This window comes from Canis lupus, chromosome 14, assembly GCF_003254725.2.
Source record: "Canis lupus dingo isolate Sandy chromosome 14, ASM325472v2, whole genome shotgun sequence".
In the NCBI taxonomy this organism is placed as follows: Eukaryota; Metazoa; Chordata; class Mammalia; order Carnivora; family Canidae; genus Canis; species Canis lupus.
This window is the reverse complement of record NC_064256.1, coordinates 19,733,141-19,748,358: the sequence shown is the minus strand read 5'-3', so window position 1 is coordinate 19,748,358 and position 15,218 is coordinate 19,733,141. Positions and strand designations below refer to the sequence as shown.

General features: G+C 36.0%; 1 protein-coding gene across 1 annotated transcript in view; it reads right to left on the bottom strand.

Annotated features, from left to right (window-relative positions):
• CASD1 (CAS1 domain containing 1) overlaps positions 1-14,690 on the bottom strand; it is a 69,333-nt gene extending 54,643 nt beyond the window's left edge. Inside the window, exon 1 of the mRNA XM_049093577.1 lies at positions 14,669-14,690. The gene's annotated coding sequence lies outside the window, so the exon portion shown is untranslated. The remainder of the gene's footprint in view (positions 1-14,668) is intronic.
• Between the last annotated feature and the right edge of the window lie 528 nt (positions 14,691-15,218).

Sequence of the window (15,218 nt, the reverse complement as noted above, 5' to 3'; positions counted from 1 at the left end):
GTCTGTGAAATGATTAACAGAATCAGAAGAATTTTCCTCTTTAAAGTCTGTTCCATTTTGCCTCCTCTGTGAAGTAAGCCCATGGCTCCTTATGGGAATATAACTCTTTCCTTTCTCTGATTTTTCATAGTACTTTGTTTCTGTCTGTGCTTAAGTATGCATCAAGCACTGACACTATCCAATCAGAACAGATATCTTCTTTACTTGTGCATATTGTGTGTATTGGGAAATTATCAGCCCAGTCTCTTGGGATATATCCCACTGTGCTTTATAATCTATTCAGTTATTATGTTTATCTTTGTCTTCTTCATTCCCCTCCTTCTAGACTTTATGCATTGGGGCACAGGGAGTTAGTACTTTTTGTGTTATTTGTAGAAAACTTGTGAAAGACTTAGAAATCCAAGATATTGTGGTTGTCTTCAATGGAAAAGTAGGCATTGTCCAGATTATCTGATTCTATCGGGTCTCTGAATCTTTTATTGTCTTTGAGTTATTTTACATTGCTCTAAGTTATATAATACTTATAGTAATGCAAATGATTTTTGTCCATAGAAATGCAAATTGCATCTCATTGGGATTCAGTTGATTATTGCTCTGTGGATATTGAGCAGTTTTGAAGTTTTACATTTGTTAACCAAATTTATTTCTCCATTCCTAATGTCATATATGTGTGGTGCTTTTAATTCTCCTTTGAACCAATTGTAATATCTTCTGGTTCCTTCATTAATAATGAATTAAATAAAAGCTTTGACACATGTTCATTTTATATCTGTATGAAAGTTATACTATATCCTCTTAAAAATTATCTTTTAATACATGAATATGCCTTGAACTTAATAAATATTAATGTTTCTTAAATCCAAGTTAAAGGCCATTTAATGAAGAACACTGGAGAAAATTGAGATACTTTTCTAATAAGAATTTTTGAGACTATGGAGTAGATAAATATTTTCCAAACTGACTTTTGGCTTGTCTGAACAAGTGAATAATTTCCTATGGTAGATTTAAAACTTGTTTTCATCACAGTGAATTTGAATATTGGCCTTTGGATTCTTTGATCAAGTTGAGTGTACCCAAAACAAAACCCAAATATCCAATTCGTGTTTACTCAAGTATTCAAAAACTAATACAAAAAATAATAAGAATTCTAAAGTATTACTCAATTATTTTATTATATGTTTTAGTTGCCTTTTTTTTTCCTTATTAGTCTGGAAGATTTAACCTTGAAAAAAATTATACAAAAATCTTCTCAGTAATCATTTGGAAGTTGTATAAAATAAAAGTTTCACATGATATAATAAACTTAAATATACAAAACACATCCCTAATGCACCTTATGTTCACTTCTGTCCTTGTATTCAGATTAGGAAATGTGTGAGAGTCATCCTCAGGTCTCTGGGTTTTTTGGACTAAATTCTCTTCATATCCCAATTGTATTCTCTTTCTCCCACTTTCCCAGCTTCTCTTCTATCTCCTTTCCTTCTGCTGATTGTAGTGTTCTCAAATATCTGTACTTCTGAGAAAGTTCTTCACTCCCTTGGAGCCTCACTCGTTTTACTGGTTTGGACAAAGGTGAAATCAAAGGAAATGAGAAAAAAAGTGGACAGATTGGAGACAGACTTTAAAAGTAGACAGCACTTGCTGATGGATTGTATGTGGAAGATGAGGAGGGAGAACCAAGGGTGACTTCTGTTTCTGGCTTGAGCAACTTGTGGCTTCAGGGACCATTTACTGACATGGGGAGACAAGTGGCAACAAGCTTGGGAAAGATTATCATAACATCGTTCTCAGTGTCTTCTTGTTTACACTGAAGTATGTTTAAGAATTAAAACCCAGAAAATATAGTACGTACTAAATTTTCATGTGTGAAAATTTGCTTCATCCACCACCCTCAATATTCTTTCTCTAAAACAGAAAAATGCATCTCCCACTTTGTTCCAAGTTGCACACCTTTTTTTTCCAGGCGGAATCAACATTTTTTTCGTAAACAGTTTTTAAAGATAAAGGGGGAGAGGGATGGGAGTGTAACAATTATTTTGCCCTAGGTCTTCCTCAGAGGCTAAGACAAATTCTTCTTTCTGTGGAAGAGTTGTTTAAATTAGCTGGAAATTCACAGTTCACTGCTTTTTAAAAGGCACCCTGTCCCTTAGGGAAGGAGAATATGAATATCTCCCACTGTTTCTAAGGTGAAGGATGTTAACCATTGATCAAATCAGAATGGAGCAGCTTGAAGGAGAGAAAAAAATTCTAAACGACCTGCCTGGTTTCACAGCCTTCTGGCCCAAATGGTACTGACATTTTCATTAAGCAGGTTAAGAAAAACAATAGAGGTTAATTAACTTAGTGGTGTTTCAGCTGAAATGGCCGAAACTGCCCTAGGCCTCAGGTAAGTCTAATGTTGTTAGTAGCATCTTGGCCTTCCACTTTACGCTATATCACCTTTGAAGGTCTGTAAACAAATTAGAATCGCTTTTTGTGTGAGGCTGTGTAGCTCACAGGGATGTGTGAAAATGTATTAGGTAACGTCTGTAAAGCACTTTAAATGATTTATTCTTGAGCCAGTTTTTCCTAAGGGATACTTTGTCTCACACGCTTCTAATTGCCATCTAGCTAGATGATAAAGAGCAATCTTCAACTAAACACTTAGTGGGTTGCAGGAGATGACTCATAGATCTTTTACTCTATGCACACAGAACATATACTTATATTTCCCATCATGAAATTCTGCCTTTTTAACTAGCATATTTTTCTTTTTGGTGACATTTAGGTATCATTTTTGGTTTGCAGAAGTGGCAGGTATAACTTTGTGGCCGTTAGGAAAAAAGTTTATAGTACGGGGGTAGAATAATGTAAAAAGAGCGTAGGTTTTGAAAGAATGTTCAGAGTTTGACACCTGGCTTCACCATTTACTAGCTAAATAATGTAGCAAATCATTTTGCCTGTTGAACTTCAACTTTCTTACTTGTAAAATGAAGATAATAATACCTATCACTCAAGGTTGTTTTTATGACTAAATGAGTAATGTATAGTTTTTGACACTTAGGGGATGCTCAATAAAAGATTCTTTCTTCCTTCAAAGTTCATTGTCACTGGTAAATTCACAAGCAATTGTTCTTCAATTTGCTCTCTACCAGTCAATATCTACAAGTTAAGATATATGTCACAGAGACTAGGTGTTTAATAGAAAATAGTCCAGCACAGATACATTCCTTTAGTCTGTTAAGCAGTACCCCAGTATGTTATCAAAAGGTCCTGCAACCCATCTTTTTGCTTTATTTCCAAGTTTTAAATAATTTTGCTTAACAGTCCACTCTTTTGATCATAAATAACCTCTAGAGATTATTTTTGATCTACACATACAGAAGTCTGGTTTCATTATGTTTGTTTATATAGTTCAGCAAAAGGTATTAACTAACCACATGTTCCTCCTTGGGCATTCAGTATTGAGCAAGTATATAGACCAAATGATTAAATTCTGCTGAATAACTTCATTAAGGAATATAGGATTCAATCATTAAAAAGCATCCTTTTTTTTTTTTTTTTTTCTGTCCCAAGATTAGGAAACCAAACCCCAGAAAATCTATCCCCAGAAAATGAAGATTTCATCTTCATTATGTGTAGATTCTGGAGAACTCCTACACAAAGTCCCAAACATGCTTTAGTTCCTGGCCAGCTGGTGGTTGATGCTGCCGGTGACCTATGAGGCTTTAACCATGCAACAGGCACCAGATCAGTGTTCTTGGGTGGTATGTTTTATGGTTTCTTGCTTTTACATGTAAAGTACATTTACTCCTTAATAATGGAATTTTTATAACTGATTAAATGTCACTTATTTTTAAATGTGACTCTCAATTATGACCTTGTGTGACAGTGTCACAATTAAAGACAGTAAAAACTCTCTGTTGGGGTGACACATTATGTTTTATAGGAATTTGATACCTGGTTAAAGGAAAACAGCTTCTTATTGACCCTATGCAGGTAACTTTATTTTCATGGAAGGTATAGAGACGCAGTACACATATTTGGCTCTATTTTATTTTATTTTATTTTATTTTTAAATATTTTATTTATTTATTTGTTTATTTGTTTGTTTATTTGAGAGAGAGAGAGAATGTGCACATGAGTACACGGGGAGGGGCAGAGGGAGAAGCAAACTCCCCACTGAGCAGGGAGCCAAATGCCAAGCTCAATCCCAGGACCCTGAGATTATGACATGAGCTGAAGGTAGACGTTCAACTGATTGAGCCACCTAGGAGGCTCTGTATTTGGCTTTAAATTCTGAAGGAGGCACCAAGAGTTAGAAGCCATTTTAAAAATGTTTCACTCGATGTTGAGAGTTAGAGGTAAATTACCAAGCAAAGAAAAGACTTCTTCATACAGCTATCAGAAAATAGATGATAAATACCTGCCATCTGTATTCCAAACCAAATATCTATAATGATATTTAGTTCATTTAGTTCAAGTATGTACTTATTTCTTCTTCTGCTCCAGCTTGGATCATCAGTATACTCTCTTGAAGTCATCTGCTTCTGAGGTAGAAAGGGTCTTGGAAACCCCAACTCATTCCCACGTATATCTGATAACTGTGTGGGCCAAGTTATCTTTATGCTCTAGAGTTGCAATTCATGAACCTATTTGTTGAAGTATCAACAATTAAAAGAATACAATACAGTCCTTTCTGTGAAATTCTGGGATTGTCCTTCATTGCTGAAGACACAAATTTTAACCTTTGTGCCTTCTGGCAAGCATCAGAGGGTAATAGAAATCATCAGGCAAAGTGATTATGGTTATTTCACTGTGGTAATGAGCAATGCCAAAACTGAAGAGAGTACAATCTCTTTTGAGTGCAGGACAACATTGTTGTAGTAATATGATTAGTATTTTTCCCAGGAGTAAGAATGTATTATGAACAGTGAGAGCACTGACAGATCTCCAGGGCCCTTCGATTCATTCTGTTAGTGTACAATCTCAGAAACATGTATATGAATATTATTCTACCTATAAAACTAACCTTTAATTTGACCACTCTTTTGATCAGTTCTTACAGTAGTGTTGAGCTAATCGATAAATATAGAATATGTCAAGAAAACAACTATTTTGGGCATCATTTCTTTTATAAGGCAAAAGACCAAATCTTCATGAACTTCCAGGGCACTTGTTAAAAATTTTTAAAGAAACTTTACATATAAAGAAAAGTCCTGAAATTTTATTTTTTCTGAATCTTGGATATGATTATGGGAAAGTAAAAACAAAAGAGTTATCAGAATACTTTAGATCACCTATTATGACAGGATCAGGTGTGCCTGAGAAACAATACATTGGCTACCTATTAAGGCAAAGTGACAATACAATATTCTAAATGAGAAGAAAGTGACACAATCGAAAGGAATTTTAGATCTTTCAGAAATGAGGAACTTTGTATTTTTGTTGCTTTTTAATCAAGGGCTTGACAAAGTCAGCACAAAACACAGAAGACTATTTTGATGAGATGTAGAATTTCTGCCATGCAGACAGGTCACAGAGAATGTGAAAGAATAACTATTTACTATCTCTTGTTAAGAGGAGGCCAAATAGTTCAAGATAAATTGTCAGTTTAGGATATAGAAAACCAGATTCTAGTTTTGCATTAACATTATATTTAGCAATAAAGGATTCATGAGCTCCCTGCTCTAGCTTTTAGATTATCTTACAAATAAATCTACTAAAACTGAGTGAACTTTGTCAAAACTTGAATACATTTTATTTCTTTTCAGACTTGTTGCTTGCAGTTTGAGACAAATATAGTTTGTTTTTTTCTGCCCGACTATGACTTTCTAGATCTACTAAATATTTGTCTCATACAGTCCTCTTTTACATTGTGGAAGAACCAGACTTTTTAATACAAAGCTACTCTCCTTTCCTTGAAAACAAAAGCACCTTCCATTATATTGTATTCACTGTTGTAGTTTTCTGTGACAATTGCTTTGGTCTGGCCTTTGATTACCTGTATGGATGATAACTTTTCAGTCAAATTAGCTAATTTATATTTCATAGTGAAAACTGGAAGGGAAATGTAGAAGTATCATATACTGTTCAGCACATTGGCAAAACTCCTGAATACACATGTAAAACTCTCTAGTCACATATACTTGTTTTTGTATTTTAAATTAGTGAATCACTTGGTTAAGTGTACATGCTACAACTTAGCAAATCATTTATCGGAATTAAAACTTAAGAATTTAGTTTAGATCCTTTGTATTCATATAGCTGAGATTCCCCATATCAATTTGACTTAATACTTGTTCCAGGAAATTCTTGCTCAGGAGGATAAAGATATAAACTAATAAACAATTTTACTGTTTGCTTTAGGAAATTCCTGAAAAGCAATTTATCCGTATGATTTGTTCATCTGGCCAAACAGCTCTGTCTCCTATCAGGATAATAAATTGCTCACTTGGCCAAATAGGTAGCTTATAAAAAAAGCATTTACTTATTAAGACTCATGTCAAGAAGCTGGTCTTGCTATATTTCTCAATCCTAAACTATTATGTCAAGGACTGTCCCCCGTGTCAATTAGTTTTCTGTCTTGACAAACTTGCCTTCAACCACTTAAGTCCAGATCCCCGAGCCCTATAATTATCCTCCCCTAATTTCCCCATTTTGAGCCATTACTACGATCTCTCAAGGTGGTGTTATCCCTTACTGCAGTAGGCCTAATGAACTTAGCTTTGATTGATCAACAGAAACTGTGAGTTAATAAATGTGTATTGCTTTAAGCCTAGAAGTTTGTGGCAATATTGTCATGCAGCGATAGCAAACCAATACAATCACATTGGTAAAACCAGTAGAGAATCAGATAGCTGTTTTCAAACCAAAAGTTACCAAACTCACCTAGATTGTAAAAGATATAACTTTATTACATGGACTTGTGTTTTTATGCAAACTTGCTTCTGACTTTGAGGTTTCTGTAAGAAATTTTTAAGGCTAGTTTTACATGTCCATTTTATTTTAATTTCCTGAGGAACTTGGGAATATTAGAGTTATATAAGTGCTTATTTTTCTATATGAACCTATTAGATTGAAGCAATTTGGATTTGAGAGACTTTGTAATTTATTTATATGCTCAATAGGCAGGAAAACGTCAAACACACAGTGAGAGGTCTATGTTTCTCTCGGTTACAGATGCACAGACTTGCTGAGAGCTTGCAGCTTTACCACCTCAATCATAGGTTAACAATAAACACAGAACCATGACAACTGCAAGAGCAGATCTCAAAGGGATGTTCTACTTTCAGTGAGAATAAAATGTTTTCTTGACCGAGCTGAATTCATACATAGCAATCAGATAACAAAAAGCGGTTAACAAAACAGATCCTTTATCATCTCTTACGTCCTGACAGAATCATCTAGCAATTAGATCATAAAACTGGATTCCCAAATACTGCTATTTTCAGTGAGGAATAACTCCTTGGCTGTGCAGCAACCAGACTTCCATATATACAGGGTACTTCCTTGACCATGAAATCAAGATTGGCCCAGTGGTCCAGTGTACTCACTGGTCCAGCTGTGGAGTTAGACAAGACATGAACAGATGAATAGTCTTGGCCAAGAACTAGCAAAAGGAAATAAAAGCTCCCACAGTATACTCACAAAGATTTAGGCTATTTTAGTATTGATGAGTTTACATGGGGCGTAGGATGGCCAAAGAGGCCATATTACTGATGACCTTGAATGTTAAGAAGTGACAGTGTATCGTTGTTGGACTTTAAAATATATTTCTTAAAAAGATAAAATCATAAAGTTCATACAGATATAAAGCTTAATAGGTGTTCAAGATTTTATTTATCTCATGAATTAGGAAACTGGTAAGGTGTCATAAGTTCAAGGGGGAATTATATTAAAAAAAGGAAAGATTCAAAAATCAGGAATATTGAAATAAATGTACAAATGGAGGTAAAACTGGCCTCATGGGGGTGGGTGGGAAGGGAGGAAAGTTTATTGACTCCACCAGACAGAATTTACACAATTATAGAAAATAATTACTATCCATTGTTATTGGTTATTTATATCTCACAAAATTATAAAGTAACTCAAAGACTAGAATCAGATACTTGGAACAGTATGACTAAATAGTACGGTTTTTTAAATTTGTTTGTTTTGTTTTTTACGTTGAAGCATAATATTCCTCTACAATGAGATTGACTGGCCTGATGGTAGAAAGTAATGAGCCAGCTCTGAGAAGTGCTTTAGGAATAGAAACTATACAATTTGGTAGTTGTTTAGATGTGTAAGTGGGAAGGAAGATTCAAAAATCATTCATTACAAGTGTGGCAATTGCCAAAGTGGTTAGTGGTTGCTTCATGTGGGCTAGGATAATGACCAGCGTGGCACTAGAGATAACGAAGGGAAAATCAAGGAAGTATTTTAACAAGGGATCATTTTAGAAATTTAAGTTCCATGACAGTCAAAAGAGGCTTTTGGTTGGGAGAGGGTAGATTGCCATGCACTCCATTATCATTAGACCTATTTTAATGGTTCCCTCAAGTAGTCATGAAATCTAAGTAAAAATAGTGTGCTTGCTCAGCATGATAGCCCCTGGGTAAATCCTTTGACTTTCCCTTTTGGAATTGACTTAGAATATATCACCTTTTCTTTTCTTTCTTTTTTTTTTTCTTTACCATATTTTAAAATATATATAAATTCAATTTATTAGCATATATATAATCTATTGTTAGTTTCAGAGGTAGAATTCAGTGATTTATCAGTCTTATATAACACCTAGTGCTCAATACATCAAGTGCCCTCCTTAATGACCATCACCTACTTTCCCCATCCCCCCACCCTTCTCCCCTCCAGTGGCCCTCAGTTTGTTTCCTATAGTTAAGAGTCTCTTATGGTTTGTCTCCGACTCTGATTTTGTCTTGTTTTATTTTTCTCTCTCTTCCCCTATATCACCTTTTCTGACGCACTTGACTAGAAATCATTTGTAGACCTACATATAAAAATCAGGTGGGAATTTGAGAAAGTCCTGAAATGAATGGAGGAAGACATTTCTCAGTAGTTTTCTTCTTCCCAGTGTGAATTTGATTAGAGAATATTCTGAGTAAAAGCAAAGAGAGAGAGAGAGAAAGAAAAAAAAGTAGGGGAAATTGGAGAAATATTATCCTCTCTTCTAAAAGTTTGGGTGAAAGGTATTAATATGACCATGGATCTTTTTCAAATTAAAGATATGAAGAACACCAGGTTTCTTGTTTGTAGAAATATTACTGTTTGCTTAGCTTAAGGTCCTTTGAAATTCAGTTTTATGTTAAATCTCTGCTCTAAATTAATCAACTTGCTATTCTGGTTTCCCAACATTTCAAAAATTTCACCTTAATAAAATCTCTCTTTATCCATACATAGAAACGAGGTAGTCTATTGCTTTGTTCCTTGTTTAAGAAAGAAAAGGAAGAAAGGAGGGAAGGAAGGAGGAAAGGAGAGAGGGACAAGGGACAACAGGGATGGGGGAATAAGGGAAGAGAAGGGGAGAGAAAGAAAAGGAAAGTGTGGGGACCTTGGATTCTAGTTACAGTTTGGTCACTATCTTGTTACAGCAGTTAGTCTGTTCACTATTGTAGTCTTAGGATGCCTTTTCTTGTTCTGCACATGGAGAGTAATAAAACCCCCAAACTATAACTTTCCTTAGATTCCATTATTCTATCATTATACTATTAATATATTCAGCACCCCAGATGTGCCAAGCCCTATACCAGAGACTGGGGGGATATGGTAATGAATTAGGGCATTCTTGCCCTTTTAAAACTTTTCCTTTGGTGGGAGGTGCTAAAAAATAAATATACATAAGTAAAATTTAATATAGGATACTTAGTAAGGACCTGTTTTGTTGGTTAGAAACTTTTAGATTGATGGCTAGAAGCCAAATCTGAGGTTAAAAAAATGCTGAGTACTCACAGATTCTGAAGACAACAGTGAAGAAGTGGGGACAGACATCCCCTCAAGGCTGTAGTTGCTTAGGTAATTCTTCCAAGAGCCTGGCCAACTACCCTTTCCATTTTTATTCCACCTCTCTTAGAGGGGATTAGAGAGGGGACAGAGAGAGAAAGAATCAGTTGCCTGAAGTGAGAGTGCTTAGCTTTTCCTCTACTGTATTTGTTTCTCCTGTGCTTTGCAGAGTTGAGGGGGTGTCCTCTAAAAGTCATGTGAATGTTTAACCTCAAAAGTTGAGGGAGGGACGCTTCAAGATAGCCATCTATAGAGATTGGGGGTATCTGCAGAAAGTGAGACTATCTCTTGTTTTCTATTGGGTCAAATGCTTATGCATGTACTCACTGATCAGCCTTTCTGCCATTTCTATATTGTGGAAAAAAATCAGAAACAAAATCAGAGAGGGGAAGTAGCCTATCCTCTAACCTTGGCATGGTGAATATATATATATATGTGTGTGTGTGTGTGTGAGAGAGAGTATATATATATGTATATATATGTGTGTGTGTGTATATATGTATATGTGTGTGTATATATACACACACATATACATATATACACACACATATATACATATATACACACATATATATATGTTTATATACACACACACCTCAGCTCATATTGATATTATATATTATAACTGTAGATGGGTTGACCTTCTGATAACCCTACCTGGTGAGGAGGTCTTGACAACCAAGAACTTTGTGGTATACTACTAGGGTAGCTGCTGTGGGAAGTTTGTAGAAGTGAGCCACAATGGGATTGCAAATGCCAGGGATCCCTCAGAGTTTTCTGGGGAACCAGCCTTTGGAATCTCACTGCAGGGAAAGCATCAAAGGCTAGATAGTGTTATCCAGAGAGTGACCAAGAGAGAACTGCCAACAAGGAAACAGTTACATAAGATCTTGGCTATATTTTCTTCCTTTTTATCCCCAATTCCAGAAGCCCTAATATTGGAAGGATTGGAGAGGAGTAGTGAAGGAAGATGCTGGGAAGAAAAATCCTGAGGACAATGAGACTGAGGTTTATAAATGAGCTTGTCTAGATTTTTAATAACTGAAAGTGACCCAACAGCTTTGAGAACTGCCTGAGTTATTGTTAAAAGGCAGGAAAGGAAAATTGAACAGTGCAAGGTTGAAGGCAATGGTTGGAAAAAAAGAATGTGTTTTCATCTGTTTTTGTTCATGTTTTTCCCTCGAGTACAAACTGGGTGGGATAATTGTATTTGGTATTAATGCTATGAAGCAGATGGAAGACTGAGTAGAAAGTAACTCTGAAGCAGATGGCAGTGAGTAGGAAGCTCCCTTAGCTATGGTGGTCTGGGAAGCTCTTTGGGTTGAAGACATCCATGAGAAAGAGGCACTCATTCCAAACTCTGGGACAAAAGTGTACAATGCTCTAAGGTAGTATCAAGAAATAAGGTCAGTGTGAGTAGAGTTTAGTTAAGTGAGGCTAAGGGTGATAGAAGATACTTCTGGCAAAGTGGGCAGAGGCCAACTAACAGAGGGCCTTGTAGGCCTTGGTTAAAATATTTTGATGACAACTTGGCTTTTCTCAAAACATTTCAAGCATTTTCTTGGCCCTAGCCTCCCTGTAGATTGGTTAACCTAATTTCATTTAATGAATCACATATACTACATAATTCTAAGTACTTCTAGTCTCTGAGGTAAGAAACTACTAAGACATGTTACATCTGTTCTCTTAGGACCTCAGTACTACTATTATATCCAGATAGTTATAAAAAATTCATTTATGTTACTCCAGGTTTTCATCTCATTCAACTCTTCATACCCAAGGATTAAATCCTTGCCCATCAGGGGGATGCCCATACTTAAGTAGTTATAATTGACATCTAGATTCTAGATGATATATCTGCTTGTTATAAGATTGAAGTTACGGGTTAAAATGCAGCTATAAATAGTTTATATTAATCATGCCAAAAGAAAAAGCAAACTATTAATTTGTTAACATAGAAAATGTGTGGGAAACAATGAAAACATGGCAGCTAAAGGTTCTGTTCTTTGATATCTATGATTTAAATCCCAGAACAGGAAATCTTTCCTCTTGGATTTATCTCTAAATCCCAGAGATGGAAATCTCTGGCAGGAGCAGTATGCATTGTCTCTCATTAGAGTGCAGTTTTTCCGTAACCACATTAAAGAATGCACAGACAGCAAGGGACGTGTGCTCGGCTGTCTTGCAGCAATGTTCCTGGCTTCTTCTCTAATGTGAATTACAGACCTCTTGGCACAATTCTTAAACTTCTCCCTGCAACACTTATGCAAATAGTCACTCTGAATCCAACATGATACCTTTTGGTTAATCCTGGAACATTAAGTATTGCAGCTGTCTCATGGAAGAAACGGAGAGAGAAATTTCTGTTCAGTATGGAAATAACTCTATAAAGCTCATGATAAATGAAGGCTTATGAATAGTATATCAGTTATTGCAGTCATCATTATAGGAGTATATTTCCTTGGGTTCTTATGGGAAATTACTTTCTTTGGCACATTCTTGGGAATTATTTCCTGTGTTCCATTAGCTCTGCGGGATGACATCCTAAAATGACTGATGCGGTTCTATTGTTTTGTTAGAGTGCTCTATAACTGCTCTTAGGGCTCCTTGTTTGAATGCATGTTATATTCTCTTTGAATATTATCTGAGAATATGATTCATGGTTTAGTCTTAATGTTTCCCCCCAAATGACTTAATGAACAAGGAGGAAGCTTGTTCTGGTGGAAATAGTAATAAACAGCAGAGCAGGTAATCCTTGTTCTAGTCCTGATCCCACTACTAAGTATGTGAACTACGGCAAATCGCTTTAGCTGTAGTGTGTTTCTTCATCTATCACTTCTTTTTTAAATCCCCTTCAGCTTATGTTACCCTCTATCCTAATATTTTCAGAATTTAGTAAATATCCACTCTGTGACTTACAATCCTGTTGGGGAGACAAAACTGAATTACAAAAATTATGGGAAAGTGTATAATGAGGTGCTGATTTACAGAGTATGTTTGTAAGGGGTATCATTTGTGAGCAACAGAAGCTCACTGACGAAGCAAATTTGAATGGACTTCAAAAAAGTATCGGGGGCCTCTCAAAATTAGTTGGAGGTTAGGTAAGGGGCTGGGCATGGGAACGTGGACTATCCTAGAGAGTCTTGAACGGCAGAGAAGCAGGAAGCACAACCACCATGGCATACGGTCTGGTATATTGACACTGCTGCATATGACTGTCAACCATTCGTTTTGTTCTTGCCTCACTTGCTCAGCTTCATAGTATAAGATGAAAACCTCCAAGGGGCTGACATTAGGTCATGTGTCCACTCTCTAGCTGTACTTAGAGATGGGAACCTGACAGGGCAGGCACCTACAATTACTTTCCAACTATGATCATACACCAAAAGGGGAAATCTTCCCTTAAAAGGACATCAGAGTGCCTTGAAGTAGAATGGCTGGTGATGATTGTCCCCACACATATTCAATCACAGAGACTAGAGAAGCTGGCTTAGTTTACACTGGAATTATAGAGAAGGTTTATAAATAAATAGAAGTTGAGGTAAGGTCAACGGAGGGAGATTAAAAACACTACACCAAAGAAAGAAAGAAGCAACAACAACCACCACACATACACACAAAGAGCAAAATATACCTAAGCCACCAAAATTCAGTCTGTGGAACTTTCAATATTACTTCTAATCAGCAACATTGCACCTTTTAGTTCTCCGAGAGGTTTTATGTTCACTCATGGGAAAGACAGCAGTGTAACTCTCAGCACAATCCATTCTCCAAAACCTAGCAAAATTACAAGTTCTTATCAGTGCATTTCTTCTTTTGCCAAAGGCATCCTGAAAATGCATTCCCAGGACATTGTCCCAGGCTGCAGAGGAATTTGGTTCCTCAGTCTCCTCACACATTCAGAAAATATTGCATCTTCTATGTTATAGAAACAATAAGTGCAAAAATATATTTAAAAAGGGCTCATACAAGAGGTAAGGAATCATATTTTTGTTATGGATATTTATTATTTGTAGAACATTTTTTCTTCTCCCTTTTTCACCAACATTTTATTGATGAATTAGAATAGGGTGGTTCATATGTTGATATTGCTTAGAGTTTCTAGCAATAGAGGCATACTTTCTTTCTACGAGACTGTATGGCTGTACATGGCAGCAGCCATCTCTGTGTTAACCAGTTTCAGAATCTATTAATGATCACTGGACTTCTGTGGCAGAGAGTTCAAGTTAAATTTTAATTTTCCTTCACCCATAATAGAGTTAGAACTGAGGCTTATAGATATTATTTCACTTTTCACAGAAAAAGGAAAACACATTTTTTTATGGTAGCAACATGAGAGAACAAATGAAGACCCCCACCAGTCTCTGTCTCAGTCTCAACACAATTTCAAATAAACACATAAAACCTCCTTCAAATATAACATTTTCATGAATATAAACTTGGGGATTTCTCTGTGCTGAGCACGCATATTAGGGACTCAATAAATATTGGCTGATTTAATTCAAAATACATCTAGAAACTGATAGAGAAGTGCTTCTTCATGTTGGCTGTCATGAAATTACATTACTGTTGTTTGTGGTAGTCCTGTGAAGTAGAGCTCTCACTTTTCCCCAGAAACAGTAGGAAAGCAAACAACTCTCTAGATAACATGGGTAAACATGAATAAAATATATTTACAGTATCCTACCTTGATGATGGATTTGCAAATCTGTCTGCTTTCAGATGTTCAAGACAGAGAAAAATTGCACAGAAAAAAAATCTTGTATTTCCTTATCAAAACCGGGGAAAGTAAACATGTATAGTAAATTGGAAAAAGCCTGTAAGTCTGGAATATTTTTTAAGTGTTATCTTTTGTGCATTAGCTTGGTGTTCTTGGTAGTGAGAGGAGGCAATTATTATCGACTCTCCCTTCTTTAATTTTGTTTTTCTTCCTAAAACTGACAATGGACAACTGACACAAGTGGGATGAGACAACAACTGAAGTGTATTTTCCCCCCAGTTAGTTGTGAAGAATGTGTTCTGTTTTTGGCAAATTCCTGCACATAAGGCTGACAAGGATGCCAACAATTAATTTGCTACTATTGTTAACATTAGTGTACAGAAGTAATAGAAATGTGAAGACAGACCCAGTCTGTGAGAAGTGTGTTTCAGGGTCAAGCCAGCAGCTGACTTTCTAGACACCTTACAGAACCCTGTGAGAAGGCTTTCTTTTGGTGAATTTGTCACAGCAAATGATC